Genomic DNA, 17,779 nt, shown 5'->3' on the forward strand with positions numbered 1-17,779 from the left:
CCTATTGCGCATTAGCTACTAGCTGAAGGTATGCAGAAAACAATTGCAAAAGGCAGAGTAATTAAGGACAAAATTAATTTACAATACTATTTGCAGCCCAATTTTTTTAAAGCTTTTTTTGAACTATGTATATATGTTGTGGCTGTCACCTAATGGTTGGGTCTGTACTGACAGTTTCTAGTGCCTTCATGGATTTGGTTGAAAGAATGGAATCTAAGATTGCCAGCCTCTTTATTTTTGTAGAACTTCCATTGATTTGGATAATGGCTCCACATAGCTCCTCAAATGCAAGTAATAGCTCCTAGTGCCTAGGCCTGTATCTGTGTTCATCCTCCCCTCCTTCAAAGCATATTGGATTTCTTTAATAGATCTGTTTGGTTCAGAAATAAAAATGTATTGCTACTCGAATTAACTACTACTTAGTAATCTAATTTTACCAGCCTAATTCTTTTCCCCTTTCCACATTATCTAGTACGTTTCATTCTGTCTCTCTAGTGCTTCTGTAGAACAGAACAGCTGAAGAACAATCAGCAGCTATGCTATGTTATTGTACTAGTTCTTATTACACAAAATTAATAAATTAAAAATTAAGAATTAAAAGATACTATAACATATTAAGAAAGCAAAGAAGGAACAGAATTAAAATCATAATGAAACCTTACATTGAATTTCCATAACACCTGTAGTAAACACAACATACTGGTTTTGATAGGATACAGAACAGATCATTAATGAGACAGTGCACAGGGTAAATAATGATTAACATAGCTGTTACAATATTTTACATAGGTTGAAAATTCCTTGAATCAGGGACTCTGTATTCTTTCCAAAGAATTCCTGACACCTCATGATACTTAAAACTGCTAAAAAATAGTGTATAACATTAGAGAATGAAAACAAGTTATAATATGACCAAAATAAGAGAAGAAACAGATTATTCATCTTCATTTATAAAGAGCACAAGCTGGTAGAAAGTTGAATGTTTCTGCCCATCTAAACACCTAAGAACCACAGAGGAAGTGAAATTAACATTTCTTAGGATACATCAGAATTTTAAATTTTTAAGTGACACATAATACTTCAAATGTATTTTGTTTTACAGTCCAGTATAGTTTTGAAGTTTTGCATAGCATCTAAAATTAACATCGTATGAGAGCCATTTTTGAAACAGAAATAAATATTGTGTTTGAAATGGTAAAGAATTTCCATTTTGCTTTTATTTGAAGACTTTCCATCTGTCAATTTACAAGGTAAGGTAATCAAAATTTCTGTGTTTTCATAAAACATTTTACCTTTTTCCAACACATATTTTCTGATGAAAATCAATTGTACTAATAGATTGCCAGAAATCCTGCAGCCTTCACCCATGCAGAGGTTTAAGGAGTGAGGGAAGGAGCACAAATCCCCAGATAAACTTTAGCTTTATTCCTACTGACTTGAAAATAAGATGGTATTAGCTATTGTGTTTCTATTCCTTCAAATATAAAATCCAAACTTCACCTGTTATGGGCCATGTTTCACAATCTAACAAAATCTATCCTGTAGAAACAACATTGCCAGTGTGGAATATCATGGGAATGATCAACATTTCAGAAAGGAAAACCAATCTATGAGAGGATCCTTCTATTTTTTTAGCACTTCATTGTTTTCCAGGTGCATCTTGCCACTGAAAGTATTACCCTTGAAGCACTGTTATTATGTTTATGTCATGAAAGTGAAAGAGGGATAACTCAGAGAGCCTCAGGCAACAGTGAATTACCAAGGACTTTCCTATAAGTTAGTTAAATATAATTACACTCTTCAATAGGTGAGGCAAAATATATTTTGGGTAAAGAAAGGAAGGTAAAAAAAGTACATAAGACAAATTTGCTGTGCTGTATATTTATCATTAGGAAGGAAGGCAAATGAATGCATATGAGAGTAGGAACCCAGCCAAGCTTTTACTGCACAGCTGAGGACAAGCTTAGTTTGACATTTAAAAGAAAAGAAAAAAGAAAAAAAAGAGCTCAACTTCTGCTGGTCGTGTTATATTGGTGATTACTAAATCATCAAGCATATTGTTGATGAAAGACAGTCTGACCGTGCAGGGATGTGGGTGAGAGCACATGCATGCACACACAGACTCCCAAACCTAATTTTTATATGCAGGAACCATTCCCTAAGGCTGAGATATAAGCCAGCTATTCAGCTGCATGTGTTTCACCTAAGGCACAGTACCTGACTTTTCTTACTCTTTGTAAGTCTCTGACTGGAGTAAAACACAGAAAAATAAGCTTCTTTCAGAGAGTGTCCATTTACTTTCCATGGTTTAGCTCACTGTGGTATTCCACAGTAATTTAACCATGTCTGTGTTACCTTACCAAGGCTTTTGGTGCTAAAACATTTTCAGCCTGGAATTTAGACAGACACCTTCCTCTTGTTTAAACTACCATTGAAGTCAGCGGAGCTTTCACACCTCACTCTTTAGCCCATGCAATCTCATTTCTCCAGTTTCAGACACAGAGTGGAAAAGTATAACTCCCACAGGCATTAACTGAGGTTACTGGTGTGATGTCAGATCTATTTGAATATACCACAGTAGGAGAAATAATTCACAGGTTGGTAACATGCTGGCAGTGCATTCTACTATGGACATGATTATCTTTAGAGCAGTTAATGTAATTACAATATGTTTAAGAACAGTTATGATAAGAAAGAAAAATACAAGAAAATTCTGTTTAAGGATGACTGCATTTCAAAGAGCTGTCATTTTAAAGTAAAACTTACATCAGAAATTAGTATGTAAATATAAAATCTTAAAATAAAAATTAAAACAAATATCACTTAAACCCACTTAGGATAATGAATAAAATTTAAGAACAGAGATTTAATGAACATATATTTTTAGCAAACGCTTTTTCAGTGCCAGTAAAAACAGTGAAGACTTCCTACTTCATATAATTTGAATCCTAGAAACCTAGCTGAGGGGAGAAAAATCTTCTTTCTGACACACAGACCATATAATTAAAGAGATCATACTCTTCAAACTGATTTTTTTCTCCTTGACCTTCCCCGCGAATGTTGACATGAGCAGAAGGTGTGATGAGTGTGTGCATATATTCTACTCTTGAGCATTTTTTTCTTCACTCATGTACGGGAACTGTTCATAAACTATATGTTCAAACAGGTACTGCCAAAACCGAAATCTTTGAAGACATTGCAAGTATTGCTTGTATCAGTAGGGAAAACATAGGTCAGTAGTCCATGTGGTCCAACTGTCCTGCTCCAGCAGCACAACCCAAAGCCAGTTGCCTGGGTCAGTGTCCAGACAGCTTTTGAATATTTGCAGGGACTGAGACTCCAGAAATTTTCTGGGCAACTCCAGTGCTCAGTCACCTTCACAGGAAAAAGTGTTTCCTGATGTTCAGGAGGAACCTTTTGTGTTTCACACTGTGCCCATTGTCTCCTGTCACTGGGTACCAGTGAGAAAAGTCTGGCTGTCTTTTTTGTTCCCTCCTGTCTGGTATTTGTACACATGGGCAAGATCTGGGGCCCCTGAGCCTTCTTATCTCCAGGCTAAACAGTTTCAGCTCTCTCAGACTTTCCTCATAAGAGAGGTGTTCCAGTCCCTCTTTCTTGCCCTTCTTGAAGATGAAAAAAGCATTTGCTTTCCTCCAGGGCTTGCGCACTTCCCCCAGTCTCCATGATCAATCAAAGATTATCAAGGGTGGCCTTGCAATGACATCAGTAATGACCCATCTGCAGCACTTGAGGGTGCATCCCATCAGGGCCCATGGACCTGTGTATGTTCAGTTCGTTTAAGTATTTCTTTGACCTGATCCTCTTCCACCAAGGGTACCTCTTCCTTTTTCCAGCCTTTCCCCCTGGACTTTGGGATTTTTGATAGTTGGTCTTGCTAGTAAAAACTGAAGCAAAGGTGAAATTCAGTACCTCAGCCTTTTCCATGTCCTGTTGTAACCAGGTCCCCCATCTTATTGAACAAAGAGCCCACACTTAGTCTTCCTTTGGTCACTTACCCGCTTCAAGAAGCCCTTCTTGTTGCCTTTGATGTCCCTGGCCAGATTCAGTTACACTTGGACTTTAGCTTTCCTAATTTTGTCCCTGGATGCTCAGTGTTTCTATATTCCCTCCAGGTTACACATTTTTGTTTCCATCCTCTGTATGCTTCCTTTCTACTTTTGAAGAAGTCAAAGCTTTCTTTCTCAAAGTCCAGAGTTTTGAGCTTGCCTTTCACCCCCCTCCCTGCCCTCAGGGTCATGAATTCTACCATCTCATGGTCACTGCAGCCAAGGCTCCTTTAATCTTCACATCCCCAATCAGCCCTTTGTTGTTTGTGAGCATGTGGTCCATCAGAGCACCTCTTCTCATTGACTTCTCTATCTCTTACAGGACAAAGTTATCAATGCACTCCAGGAACCTCTTGGATTGCTTATGTCCAGCTTTGTTGTCCCTCCAGCAGGTATTGGGCTGTTCAAGGTCCTGAGGTCCAGAGCCTGTGAACGTGAGGCTGTTCCTATCTGTCTGTAGAGGATCTGATAAAGTAAAACTGACTGAGTCCTCTGGGTAGTCAACAGAACAGTTCAGTGCTCCTCATTAATGGTATATATGAGTTTGGAGTAAAAGGGCACAGTGAACAGAAAGTTGCTGACCAGGAGCAAGAGAGAAAATGCTCTCTGAAAAATGCTGTTCACTGTAAGGCAGTTCAGTAAGTTCATTTTGTAAGTTTCAATGTCATTAAGACACATGCTCTACTCAAGACAAATAGGTTTCACACTTTGACGAGGAAAACATTACTTTTGTGATTTAAACCCCCCCCAACCCCCATATCGTTCATGTAATTTATTCATTCTGGCAAGGCGAATAAGAAAACAGTCTTTAAACTTCAGTGTAATAAGAATGGAATCCAGTGTAAAAGTAAATTGGAGACAGAATTTAATTATTGCTTTTCTCTGCATGATTTGCTCCCTAGCCCCTTTGCAAACTTTCTAACACTTATTTAAAATTCTTCTTTTATCCTTCATCTGTTGACATTATTTACATACAGAACTCTGATGTGTTTACCATACAATTAGAATAGATCTTCATTTTAATTAAATATCAATTCAGGATCACAGCTTCAAGCTATTTGTCAGCACTGATAGTGATCAATAGAAGGAGATGCTGAACAAAGAAGACAAATAGATTTTCTGAGTAGTCAAATATTTTTCACTTCTTCACTTACTCCATTTTTTAATAGAGGATGAAGAGATTAAATTTCTTGCATCTTTTTAGTTATTCTGTGGCACATATTTAGAAAGTTGAAATCAGAAGCTAATTGCCATATCATTATGCTTAATTGATGTGCTACCTTTTTCTCTGTAACTCACCATGACAGCTTCGTTTAACTGTGATGTGGTGACTGCCCATCCCAGGAGTAAAATTTTCAGTAGCTGTGGGCAAATTCCTAAAAATAAAATTCAGTTAGGAACCTAACATTTCACAACAGACCCCTTGCGGCTATGTAACCACTGTCTTGCTATTGCAAACTCCACATCACACAACCTTGTAATTTACAGCTTAATTATATAGCATACTCAGTTTATGCTTGTTTATTTTTATACTGACATAATTTTTGAGCTTCTGCAGTTCTTTCACACATTGATATCTGTCCCTCCATGATAGGTGTATGGTCATACCTACTCAGTCTTTTTTTACTATACTGAGCAAGCAAAGCTCTTTTATTCTTCCCTCTTTAGGCAGTGTCCAGTTTCTGCTCAGCACCCTAGTGGTTCTCTGTAGCTCTTAAATTTACCTGCATTGAACACGGGTGAAGAAATTTCAATGGGGGTGAGCCCATTCAAACACATGGGTACTTCCTCATCAACAATGAACGTTTTAGCTGTTTGCATCACAGTCACCTTTTCATATTTGCATCAAATTGGAGGGATATTGGACATTTTGTGATTGAATATTATACCCCATACCTTCCTTTAGGTAATTTCTAAGTATTTGGTTTCATTACACTATAGAAACTCTCACTGTTGGTTCCAGAATATATAATCTTTTATATTGTTAGATTTTTTCTGGCTCTTAGTTGTCCCTTCCACCCTCTCTCCCTTCTCCTCTCCCTCCTACCTTCCCCAGCTCCCCCTTCCATCCTGTCCTTCTGCAATCTCTTCCTTCCTTCCTTCCTTGATCCCCTTTTTTAGGCCTTCATTTGCCTGGTCATATCTAGCAACACCATCGATATGAAAAATAGCCGTGAAAAACTTACCTTGCAATGAAAATTTTGTGCAAAGGGCATTCAAGTGAGGAGAATCTTAGTGCTGAACAGCTGCTTCACAGATTTTTGCAAATAGTGATTACAGACATTTGTATGCATGAAAATAATTCTTTCACACATTGTAAGACATTATTCCTCTGCAATTAAATTACATATACGTTCTAAATTTTAAGTCTCAGCACTTCTTCAGCTTTAAATCTTAAATTTCAAGACATGAAATTTAAATAATGAATTTCAATTTTAAAATGCCTTTATTTTGCAAGAGAAATGGGCTGAGGAAAAGAAGAAAGTGAAACACAGCAGAGGTATTTGTAATAGCACCCTACTGGCCCCTCACATGGGGTAACAGATGGAAGGAGATTATAGTTTTGTAGAGATGTTGGAAGATCAAACAAAAATTAAGTTCACTAATAGAAAGGTCTCTTTTCCTTGCAGTAAATTTAAATCTATATCAAACTTCTAGACTGAGACATTTTAATACTGCTCTTGCCTTTTAAAGGCCCACATTTTAACAGACTGTTTCTAATAATTTATTTGTATTTTACTTTTGTGTCTACTGAGTATCAATTTCTGTTTCATGTATGCTATTCTAGTAGTGCTACCTATGTATAGGTACTATGTACTTAAATACATATGTATGTATGATTTGTGTGTGTAAAAGTGCATGCATACACATGGATGTGCTAAGCCATGTTTATTTAGGAACAAATTCCGTATTTTTATTATCAAGGACTTCGGGTAGTGAAAAATGAACTGGAGGTGAAAAAGAAATTGAAAAGACAAGTGAATGAAAGGGCAGAAATGGAGTGTCACTTAGTAACTAACTAGCCAAATTTTCATTTAGCAAAATTCTAGCTGAGGAGCTCAAGATCTTGTCCTGCTATGCCAGAGTATTTATTCCTTAAAAAGTTATATTTGATGTAGCATATGCAGTGATGCTGTGATGCTGTGATTGGGACTCAGTAATATGTGTATGGTTCACTCTAGCTGCAAAGAGTTTGATTGAAATTCTTTTATGGCTCATTAAACAGCTTCTACGAACCAGCTCTTTTATCTGTGTCAAATGGTATTCCCCTTCACATATAAATACCATATTCTTATGTGAATATTTGCATGTCCATGTTTATTATTCACATTTCCGTGAGTATCCAAGCATGTGAACTAATAATTTTCCAGTACAGATTCTTACAGAAAGCAGATGTTGGAATTAAAAAATCTGAAAGAATCCTTATAAGTGAGTAAAACCATGAGAACTTAAATTTTAATTTTACAGTATTTGCTCAGCTTCAGAAACAATAACTCCTAATCAGAGTTCACTTTGAATCCTACAAAGTAATTATTTCTTAAGATGTGCTAAATGGACCTGTTTAAAAAGAAGGTTGAATCAAAATTCTTTTCTTCATATCAAAAATTAACTGCAAAGTCACACCTCGTCATAACACTGCTTGTAAACATCAATATTCTGTTGTTACCGAGTACTGTTAAATGTATTTTTAGGCATGACGTGATAGGACATGAGTAATTAGGAATGTTTGGTGTTTAAAAGTTGTGAATGAAAATCTAAATGGTAATCAAGTGGTCTTTACAGATTCATATGAATTAATTCAATCAGAATTTTATCTAGACACAAATACTCTGGAGACTTTATTGCTAATAAATGTTCAGAATAGAATTTTTATTTATGTTAACTTTGTAATTTTGGAATGTGCTGGACCAATAGAAACATCCATACGGATTTTAAAATAGATGAACTTATTTAAATAAACAGATTCATATTCCCATTGATAGCCAACTGAAAAATACTAGCAAGTAAACACAAAGCAGGACTTAAAACACCACAGAAGTTTTTCAGTAAAGGCATTTACTCTAGATTTCTAGATATCGCAGTTTTGAAAATCCTCTGCCTTCCATTTTGGGAAGTCATTTGTGTCCATCCAACCCCCTGCCCCTCCCCCCCCCCCCCCCCCCCCCCCATTTTAATATGCTTTGGCAATTTCAATTTTGAGGATTTTCAGGGCTGCCTAATTTGAGACTCAACAGTATCACTTCCTGTTCCCTCACATTCCTCAGCTTTTCTATCTTTACCTTGTTGCCTGAGGATCAAGTAACATATCACAAATAGTATTATAAACATGAATTGAAAAATCACTTGTTGATCTCTCTAATATTGTTTGAGGACATGGGCACTGGTCCAACAAAGTATTTAGATTCCTCACTGTTATTTAGGCTTTGAATGTTCTTCCAAAATCTCTTTCACTGACATTTATTACCTCACAATTGGGGTGGACTAAAAGCATGCCCACAGGCAATTAAGGAAATTCAGCTAATGGCTGATAATTTATTAGGCCACTGTAATTCAATTTCATCCCGTTATGTGCCTTAGCTCTTAGCAAGCTCTTTCAAATGAAGTTAATTCAAAGGCTTTACTTAGTATGTTTATGGTGGCATAGTCAGGCCTTATCAAATTTCTCAAGGATATGTTACTACATAATGATTTTAACAAAATTACAGCCTTCCTGCCTATTCATGCAGACCAGAAGTATTACCTACAGCTATTTTAAAAAATAGAAAAAAATCTGAGTTTCTCTGTTATAAAGGCAAATGTTATATATAGGGATGGTGACATTTAAAATGCAATCTTCCCCACTCATGGTGCTTCTAGGCATGCTAAATAAGCAGTCCAAATGTTTTCCAGAGTTTCTTGTGCGAAGTTGTATGTACACCACTGGGTCAGTTAGCTGGTAACAACTGCTAGTAATGATGTACTTTGGGCCCAGCCTGGTAAACGCTTGTTCCTGTGAGCCATCCTAATGCGCGGAACTGTTCCCATGGCTGCTGAAAATTCCTGCACACAAAAAATGCGTGGATTGGTCCTGACCAGCTTTTGCTTTGGGTAACAGCTTAAGTAGAAAATCTGTCTCCAGGTGGCTTTCTCTTGAAAAAGATGAACTTGCTGGAACATTTAAATTGCCAAATTCTGCAAGAGAAAAAAAAAAAAAAAAGCTCTGTGGGTGAGTGTGACTCAAGTCCTAAATTACTCACAGTGAAACAGGTTGTCAGTGTCATTTACAGAAAAGCAGGTGTAGAGTTACAATTAAAATATTTCCCAGTCCCACCCACCACCTCTCTTTGAGAAACCGCCCACCCCCCAACTCCCAGTAAAGCTGATGCTTATAAAATGAAAGAATACGGTGAGGAAATGAGAAACAGAGATTGTATCAGACATATTTATCAGGAAATCCAGGAAAAGATTAGGGCAGGGAAGCACCCTAGCTGGTTAGTGTAACAGTGGTACTTTCTAGAGTCATGCGAAGGATGGAACTCTGATGTGCCCAGAGTTGTTGGGCAGATGGTAGGCAAGACTGAATTTTGGTTTTGGAGTGAAGAAAAGCCAAAAACATCTGCTAGCACTCACAGTTGCAAACAGTTTCAAAGTACAGAAAAAAATCAATAGTAAGGAGAGTCAAAGAATCCATATGTATCAGAAATAAACTAGCACAGTAAATTTTCTGTAGTTTGCCCTCCCCTCTTATTTATGTGAAAATAAATTTTGCTGCAATGATTGTTTCCTCCTTTTTGTGAAAGTCAGGAAATACAGCCTGTGTCATGAAACAAACCCATTCTGAACTGAGGTCTGAATATGCTGTGTACACTTTCCTCATGGGGAATCAGGACATTAAATAGTCATGGAGTGAGGGATAAGACGGATGAGTGAAGAGGGCTAGCTACGTCCCTATGACTGAGATCATATTTCAGCAGTTGTAAGCCAGACCAAACAGATCTCATTAAAAGAAGTAGCTGGGAATGCTGGAGCTGTATGAAGGCCATATTGAAAGCTGTATTTCCATTGCCCATGTAGCTGTGTTTTAGAGCTGATTTTTTTGTACTGAGCTGTTATGTGTGTCTACTTGTGTGTGAGATAAAAAAAAATAAATTAAATGGATAAAAGAAAGAAGTGATGACAGAGTGAATCAGTCATCAAATATTGCAAACAGAGTTTTTTCAACAATTTGTTTCCAAACAATATATTTTTCCAAATATTTTTCCATTATTTGTCCAGTTCAAATTTAGAACCAAGTGATATACTGATCTCTTGAAAGAGCTCAAGATTTGACAGATAAATAAGACTGGTGGCACAAAGGACTATAAAAACATATCAATTGTACAGTGAGGGATGATAAAGGGATTATGAACTTAATGTTGAAAGTATTTTAGAATGGAAAAACGGATTTTCCAGAAAACCTGCCCCCTCAAAGGGGATTGAAAAGGAGATGGACCCTTGAAAAAACAACTTTTAACGAAGTTAGTAATTTATTAACTTAGGTATGTGGCTGAAGTGCCTCAGGAAGCTAGTTACCTGGGGTAGGACTTAACCCTTACATTAAGACATCTACCTGCAGATATCAACATGCTGAGGAGGCTTGATGCAAGTGCTGAAACATAAGTGTCTCATGCTGCACCCTGTCCTCCATTCACCAGTCCAAATGCACATAGAGCATCTCAAATGCAGATGTCTATTTGTGCAAATGTTGCCTACCCTGTGTGACTAAAGCTTCATTATAGATAAGGGAGATTTACTGCACCAAGCCTGGCTGTTTGGCCCAGCAGATGCTACTAACCCTGTCATCTAAGATTTCAGTTTGGTTTCCTGAATGCAGGTGTCTGTCTCGTATCACTTTCAGGTGCCATAAACCATCCAAAATATCCACATACAATACAGCACCTTACAAGAAAGAGGAGGGGTGCTGGAGGTCAGACTTGATTGAGACAAGCGCTTCAGATACCACTAGATGTTTATGCTAAAGTGACCACGTAGATACCTGGAGCTCCTCTGATTTAAAGTGTCAATGTCTACATATGGGTGTCTACAGTCCAGAGCTGAATCCTGCCTTTGTGTTTTAGGATATTTTTTTTTGTCTCTGCTTCCAAAGAGACCATATCATCCATGATTTATTTCCCTCATTGATCTGAAATGAAAAGAAAGCATTATAAAAGATGGGGATTTTGGGCCCGAGTTCACCAAGGATACCTCTGGCACAGCAGTTTGCACAAGATTGCTATTTACACAGCACTCAACAATATCGTTGATTTGAGTATTGAGCATTGATTTTTCTGCTCATAGCTAGATTTTAATTAATTGACTTCTTGCAATGTTGAAATAATAGCAGTGTGAACAGGTGGAATTGAACCCTTATCATAGTCCATGGGCTATGCTTTTCACTGTACTACTCACTACTGTTGAGTTATTTATCTGTATTAGCTATTAGCCTGTCCTGAAATGACAATCAGGTCCTCTAGCTTAAAGTTTACTGGAAAATAAGGACAGAACAAAATCAAAAGCTTCATCTTAGTTAGGAATAGAGATGGGCTTCCAGAAGATCTGCGCAATGACAATAAAAAAAGAATAAAAATCTTTTTTTGGTCTTTGTCAACAGGCTTCCTGAGGAACTTCTGGAAGAAATAAAAACTGTCTATGTCTACTGGAGACCCTGAGGCAAGGTATTTGGTCCTCCCATGGCATGCCTTCTGCCAGAATTAATCTTCTCAGGAGGATTAGATGGTGCAGAGAGATATAAATTATATATAACTGTACCACTTTGTGGAAATTTGGTCTGTGCTGTCAACTCAGACTACTCTGGAAATTTCCTGCTCATTTTTATTACCTACTAAACTGCTTTACTGTAAGGCTGCAAGCGATAAGTTTTTTGATGTCAGAACTCACAGGATAATACCTTCTTGAATGGCTCACAGCTGTGTGAATGATGATATTGTCTGCTACTAAAGAAAAATCAGAGATATGGTCAGTGTTTGTTATCATGTCATTTTATACATCATTTTATCACTTGCACTATCTTCAGCACCTAGAACTGTCTGCTCAGAGCTTTTACCCCTTTACTGTAAGTTGCTGAGTTATTGCTAGTGAAAATTGCATTTCCTCTTGAAAATGTGTGGTGATGCATTTAATCGAAGTAAACAGTAAAGGGATGCTGAACTCCACATAAGCTAAGGGTCTGATTCTGCCACCTTTACTTCCATTGAACAGTTCTTACTGAAGTGAGTACCCTCACAGAGGATAATTGAACTATTCAGTTGGAAAAATGTTACCCACTGTGTACACGCATTGGAGAGTTTGATGCTGTAGGCTAGATGCTGGGAGAGAACTCGCAAAGAATTATGAATTATGGTAGGTAAGTGAGGTTATTTTTAATTTCAAAGAATGATGGTAAATGTTTTCATCTATTAGTTTTCCTAGACTTCTTATGTCTGTCATGTAACAGTTGGCAAGCAGCAACTGTACTTGCCTAGTGATGGTGAACTGTTAGTCCAGCTCATACCTTTACTATTAAGGAGATACTTTTTAATAGCCAGTTGAACTATTATAATGAACTGCTATTGAACTTTGCCTGTTCTGTAGAGTAGGTGGAGAGGTGATTTTATGAGAGGCACTGACACTTCTCAGAGTTTGTTTCTGTGATGGTTTCTTCTAGTCAGTACTGATAAATGACTTTGCTGCTTGCTTATATTTGCTAGGCAAACCAGAATTGTGGCAGATACAAGTATACATTTCAGTATTTGAAAGCTAGCAGATGAGGTCCTTTGCTTGTTAAAAGAAAACTTGGATTTCAGGCAGCGTACATTATAGCTTCCAGAAACCAGTTATTAAATTAACAAGTCACTCAGTTCTTCAAAACTTTTTCAAGTGCTGATTAACAAGGCAATGCAAACCCTTTACAACTTTCTGCCCTTTCCCTTTATTAAATGCCTGACATTTAGCAAAATTAGTTGATGGAATATGATGAGTCTTACTACGTGTGCTGTGTGATGGAACATGATGCAAAACCTAACACAAAATCTGAACTGAAATATTGCCATTACTTTGGACACCCACTGTTTAATGTGATTTCTTTTTTTTTTTTTTTCCTGAAGAAAATTGCTCACAGGACCAGTGTTCTATAAGGATGTGGTATTGCAGGAGGGTAGCACAGCCCCACATTAATCTTTTTTCAATTAAAATTTGGGAACTGTTCTGGTGCCTGGAGGGCTTCAAGATTTCCTCAAATGTTACCTCTCCATTAGCAGCTTCAAGGTATTTACTCACAAAAAATAATTTTTTATCTAAAGGAGTGAAAGTGAAGGTGGAAACAAGAAACAATTCAAATGTTTGAACTATAATGTAAAGAGCCAAGGCAACAAACCAGACCAGACAGAATTACTCACATGCTGGGTAGATAATAAGCAATAGCAGTTAGAAATACAGTGCAATAATTATTCTGAGTAAAATGAAGGTATGTGTTTTAGGAGAAAAAACACAGGTAAGAGGGGAAGTTGTATAATAATACAGTGTATTGATGATGTGTAAAGATAGTAAAGTGGAAATAGTTGACAACATAAACTGCTAAGGTATCAAAATATGACCTGCATGAATTTCAAAACAAGTTCTATTGCCTGAGCATTAGAAATAAAATATGGATGGCTATGCTCAGACTGGACAAGTAGACAAATAAACTAAAATTCATGTAGTAATACAAATTTGATTTTCGATCAAACACATTTGGAGAGAAAAAAATTAGATCTAAAGCAGACTCAGTTCACACCAAATAGAAAGAAAAATTGAACTGTTTCTTTTCTGAAGAACCAGCTTTGGCAAATGGAGGAAAATGTATAGTGAAGTCAGCTAGACTAAACTACACCTGACCTTAGGAAATTCTTGACTTTTTAAAAAATATCAGTGGTTGAAAAATTATTTGAAATTGTAAGGGCACTTCATCTATTCTTTTAACATAGATTTTGGACATGATTTCCGGACATAAGGCGGTAAACAAGTGCTACAGATAGGACTTTGGTGATTAGCTAAGAATTAAGAAAGATAGAAAAATAATATAATCAGCAAAGAAAGCTACAGCTTAGAAATCCTGAAATGTAAGATTTGCCAAAATTCAAACTGAACTTTTAGAAGTTGTGAAAGAAATGAAAAGAAACGTTGACTAGTTGTTTAAAAAAGGGAGTGGGGGAGAAGTGTAATATTTATATTGGGTGGACACCACATAACTAACATTAAAACCATCTGTAACCTAATTTACCTGAGTATTAACATAGATGACAAAAATTAGGGTCAACCAGGATGACCTGTGAGAATAAAGTGTGGAAATAAAAATGGCAACATTTAATTCAAATAAATGAATACAATAAATTGGGTGATCTTACTAACAGATTAGCTGTGAAAACTGGCACATAAAATTAGAAAATGAAGATTCAGATAATGAGTCTATTCAGTGAGAAATCCACAATATGCCAAAACAACTTGTGAAGGATAAGAAAAATTGAGCAAATGTGAATGCCAAGCAAGCGTAAAACACTTTTTGATAAGGTGGTATATGTTCCCAGAAGGGGAAAAAAAATCAAAAGAAACTCTTTCATCTTCTAAAAGAAACAGATATGCCAGATGGGAAAATATTAATTCACGTTGAGAAGATGGCTGTAATTATGTGAGAGTGAACAAAATGGCCAAAAGTTAAACAACATGGGATCATGCTAGGAAGTGAAAATCCTGGTTTGAAAGGAAGTTGTCAACGGAGATCCTCAAAGGGACTTGAGAACTGGTGTAAATGTTGATTTTGTTTCTTAAAAAATGTGGGGAGGAATGTGAAGACACAAAGCTGGGAGCAACTGTAATTCAAAAGGCTTGTCTATTAGCACAGGAAGAACTCGATGTCTTTGAGGATAGAATTACAAAGTGGGATGAAATTTAATTGTATATCATGCAAGGTCGTGCATGTAGGTACTATCAAGTACAAATTCACCACCTGGAAGTGGTAAATTAGTTGATTTATTACTATGAGGATGCCTCAGAGCCATGGATGAGATGTTGTGAAAAGGGTAAATATGACAGTAGAATGTTAAAGATTATGGAGAAAGCAGAGAAATATTAATTATACAATATCATAAACATGCTTCCAAATTGTGGGAAGATTATTCTGAACAGGATCATTTGTAAAGAAGGCTACCAAACTAATGAAGTTAACTCTTTATGAGTTATTTTTTTGCATCTGGTTTGCAGAAGGAGAAGTCAGGTGACTTGCCGAACAGGACCAGCTAATGCCATATAGCCAGCCAGAACTCCATCATTTCAAAAATATAAAGACAGCGGGAATACAGAAGTGTGTTTGGCTGACTTTACCTCTCTGAAAGACCTTAGTCTCACATCTGATCTGACAGTATTACAGATCTATTAGGAATAGCTGAGAAAATTTTGCAGATTCCTCTTTCTTTACTGGCGGAGAGATTTCATTGCCATGGAGATCCGTACCCTGCTGAGATGTTGACCAAGATGTATGTAGACCAACTGACTGAGTTTATGTATTAATTGCGAAACAAGGGCTCATATAAATGAAATCTCAGTGATTACCATAGCTGTAAGAAGGAAACTGTCCTCAATTATTCTATTTCTTAGAAAATTCTACTGGAATGATCCATATCAGTTGAATTAGACAGCTGCAGGCTTTCTTAGATGTAAGGGCTCCATAGCATTAAGTGAAACTTCAGCCAGAGTTGGAGCTTTCATGAGTCTAGAGACAGCACAGATTTTATGGGATCTGTAATGCCTTTAACACTAGGAGTCCTGCTGACACTGATGGGTCAAAGCACAGCAATCATTTTATTCAGTGTAAGCATTTGTATATAATACAAGTGCTCGTGCTGAGTGCTGGGGATAGCATTAATCCTTTGAAACTTCTTCCAGCAACTCCTTCTTCTGCAAAACCAGAAAGCATTAGCATGCTGAAAAGCTCCCTTCTCTCTGGCACCAACATCGATCTTTAAGTGGAAAAGGCTCCTAAATCTCTTCTGACTTCCTGCTAAATCTGATCTACAGGACACCAATCGTTTTGTCCAAACAAAAGTACAATTAATCCTTTTTGGATATGATGGTTGATTATGGCTTTTCTGACCTAGGACCTGTCAGAGGAACTAAGGTAAAGTCCCTAAGGAGGACCTTGAGCCAGTATTTGGCCAGGTCTTCAAAGTATTAAAGTGTACATTGCAGATGAAGACTTCTTTGTTTACTAAACCTTGAAGAGGAGATCTCTGTACAGAATATCTTTGTTAGGGGCTGCTTTTCCAGACGTGTTCATGCACAGAAATCCTTGTTATACTCAGCGAAAGCTTTTTGTCCCTGATCTAGACGGTCAGGAGGTCACTGGCTGCAAATTGCTGCACCCAGACCGGTTGCATAGTCTGAGAAGAGCAGAAAACCAACTGTTAATTGTAAAGATCATAGGATTTCATGGCTGAAGTTTTTCCTTGGTTTGCTTTTAATGAAGATCAGGAATTTTAACAGTGACATAAAAAGGACTGGAATATTAGACAATTCACTGATGACATTTTCTCAATTAAATTATGCACAAGAGGTGTGATGCTTTAATCTGCTTTTAGTTGTTGGCAATGTGTTCTTCTATCTTAGGTCTATTTATCTTAGGTTTTCTCTATAGGTGGTAGAAAAATACAGTCACTTTTAGGGGTATAATTGAACTGGAAGATTTGAAAAGGAACATACTCCAATTTTTAGTTTTGAGTTAGACTTATTATTCTGTTGTACTTTCATTTAATTTGGTTGGCATTCTACTCCTGTATTCAGAAGAACAGCTATTTGCTTGAGATGAATTTCAATTACCTTCTCATCAGTTGTTTCTTAAATATTATATTTCCTCCTCTTCTTCAGGAGATTTCTCATACATTATAGAATTCCAATCAACATTCCTCAGAGCATGTAGCTTTCTTTCACTGTCCTCTTTCTCAAAGTCAAAACACTTTTAGTACACAGCATTCTCTCATGAGTATTTCAAACTCAATGATAAGCTGATAAGTAGATCCAGGATGCTCTGTAACTTAAATGTGATTTCTTACATTTACCTTGTTTCTTAGGATCAGGTGTGGAATAGCCTTGAACTACAAAACCTGTTCAAGGAATTACTGGAAACAAAACAAGGCTGTACTAAGAATGTGTAACTTTTAAGAACATCTTCTTTATAATTGCATTCCTGTTATCCTAATCAATATCAGAGTAATTAAAATGCTTCATGTTTCTGCCTTGTTCAGGAGGTGTCTCTTATCTCTAAAAGGTTGCCATGATCTACTTTTTCTAACCTCACTAAAGGTTCCTTGCCAAAACCCATTTGACTCCCTATTTGGCTATAAATTGCACCTAAACTGCCTCTATTGTCAGATAAAATTGTACAGTTTTTTCTTTCATGCTACATATAATCTCCATGTAACTTCATTTTTCTATGAGCTGCATGGTATTTTCACTGCAAGAATATGTTGACTTTTTATCAGGTACTTTTAGTATCCTGAATCTAATATCCTTCCTCCAATCTCAGGGATGCTTTCACTTTTTGCATGTGTTTTTAACCACCCACTCTGTACTTACCATCCCTACCAGCAAGCATTTGCCCTGTTGCATGCTGTGAGTTCTGCCAGGAGATAAAGCACAGCTTTTCAGCCACTTCAGAACTAAATAAT

The sequence above is a fragment of the Falco biarmicus genome, chromosome 2 (assembly GCF_023638135.1).
Source record: "Falco biarmicus isolate bFalBia1 chromosome 2, bFalBia1.pri, whole genome shotgun sequence".
Taxonomy (NCBI): domain Eukaryota; kingdom Metazoa; phylum Chordata; class Aves; order Falconiformes; family Falconidae; genus Falco; species Falco biarmicus.